Source organism: Octopus bimaculoides, chromosome 16 (genome assembly GCF_046866305.1).
Source record: "Octopus bimaculoides isolate indiv1 chromosome 16, ASM4686630v1, whole genome shotgun sequence".
Lineage (NCBI taxonomy): Eukaryota > Metazoa > Mollusca > Cephalopoda > Octopoda > Octopodidae > Octopus > Octopus bimaculoides.
Genome location: NC_142943.1, coordinates 32,989,225 through 32,991,724, shown reverse-complemented (window position 1 = coordinate 32,991,724; position 2,500 = coordinate 32,989,225).

The following is a 2,500-nucleotide window of genomic DNA, read 5'->3' as shown; positions in this document are numbered from 1 at the left end:
TGTATGTATGTGTGTATGTATATATAAATTTGTGTGCGAGTATATATATATATATATATATATATATATATATATACATATCAATCTATATATATACATATACATATACATAAAATATATACATATATATATATGTTTTATGTATATGTATATATATATATATATATATATATATTCCTTCATGTGTGTATATGTAACTTATATATACACATATTTAAGCACATGTACGCACATATATATATGCATATACGGAAACTGAAAGAAGGCCGTCATATATACATATATGCATGTATTTGTGTGTCTGTGTTTGAATCGCTTGGCAACAGATGTTAGTGTGTTTGCATCCCTGTAACTTAGCGGTTCGGCAAAAGAGACCGATAGAATAAGCACTAGACTTACAAAGAAAATATCCTGGGGTCGATTTGTGCGACTAAAGGCGGTGCTCCAGCAAGCCGCAGTCATATGTCTGAAGCAAGTAAAAGATTAAAGAGTAAAAGAGTGTATATATATAAATATATATATATATATATATATATATATATGTGTGTGTGTGTGTGTGTGTGTGTGTGTGTGTGTGTGTGTGTGTGTGTGTGTGTGAGTGTGTGTGTGTGCGTGTGTGTGTGTGTGTATGTGTATATATATATATATATATATATATATATATATATATATATATGTTTATATTTATATACATACATAATACATGTGTGTGTGTATGTGTTATTGAATCGGTGATTATAGCTGCCCAGGAAGAAAACATTAGAAAGAACTTGTTAAACGGAACGATTGCTAAGACTTAGTAAGAGAGCTAACGCAGAACCTGTGGAAAATAATGCGAAAATTACTCCAAAGTGAATGTAATAAGCTAGCGCTAAAAGTATAACTACAAACATGACAGTGTTGTTGAAAGCGTGCACTGGGGTATTAGCGAAATTTGTTGATTCGAAGCGATAGAAAAGTAGTATAAACAAGCAGCAGAGGCTCTCGTGTTGGATAATAATAACTGGAATTTATAGAATTTCTCCACAGAGAATTATCATACAATTGATGTAAAGGAGCCCTATATAATCATTAAGAACATAGAAGAAGAAAAATTGATTAAAAAAAAAACGGGAATACATACCTTGTGATAATAGATGAATTTGAAAGAAATGAAGAAATATTGAGAAATATCAGGATTTATCCTTAGAGATGGAGAGATTATGAAACACAAAGGTGAGAATTGTTCTTCTGATAATTGGTGCTCTTGGCACAACACCCTCACTGCTACATAAGAGGTTGAAGGTTACTGAAACTAAGACACGTATTGTCGACTAGCAGAGAACTGACATTTTTTTTGTTTTTGTTTTTGTTTTAAAAATTCTAAAAAAGATTCATGAAATCTGAGGAGACATCTTCACACCAAGTCTGAAGATAACATTTAAAAGCTAACTAAATTAGCATTTAATAGTTTAACAATAATAATAATGATAAGAAGAAGAAGAACAAGAAGAAGAAGAAGAACAACAACAACAACAATGTTGGCACGAGGCCAGCAGTTTCGGGGAGGGGACAAATCGACTACATCAACCCCACTGTTCAACTAATACTTCTTTTATCGACCCCGAAAGGATAAAAGGTAGAGTGGACCTCGACATGAATCTGAACTCAGTACGTAGAGATGGATGAAGTGCCGTTAAGCATTTTGTCCGGCGTGCTAACGATTCTGCCAGTTCGCCGCCGCCGATGACAACGTCAACAACAAGAACAACAACAGCAATATTAATAATAGAAAGGCTAGCAATGTACAACGTGTCTTTCCTTTGAAAACAAAATATATACTGTGATGTGATACGAGAGCCAGATCTGCTTGGTTCTCAAACTGGATGAACGAATATATTAGAAACATTCTCAAGTTTTGATGTTCGCTACTGACGAACGGAATATTCGAGGTAGGTTTGGCTGTGGTATTGAGTCGGTAGAATTTTACTCATTCGTCTTCGAGAGACAAAGGAAGCTTCTACGTAATCGGCCACTTTGCTGGAAATAGCAGCTTAATCTCCCAAAATTCATACTCTGCTCTCTTAAAAATTTAGACACGCTCACCCAATACTGTTCTGGATATGCATAAAGACGGGACGGCATACACCAAGACGGGAGAGTATATATAAAGCCGGTGTACATAAAGCTGGTATGCAGAAAGATGATCACAACTAGAACACCTTTGTTGGTCTAACCGCATACGTACTGTTGGTGATAATTTCCCTTCTCTGGACTTCTCCGCTTTCTTTCTTGACGAAGAGTTACGCTCGAAACATCAAAGACCCTCTCTTCTTTCCACCTTTACCGAACGCCAAGCTAGTATATTGCACGTGCATGTTCTCGTGTTTTGCTATTGTTTTTTCTTTTTTATATTCGATTATTCGATCTGACTATACTTCAACGAAGTTGATCTATGATTAAAGAACACTCGCAAAACTAAGGAGCTTTTATATCAGGCATGGGCAACGGGTTTTGAGAA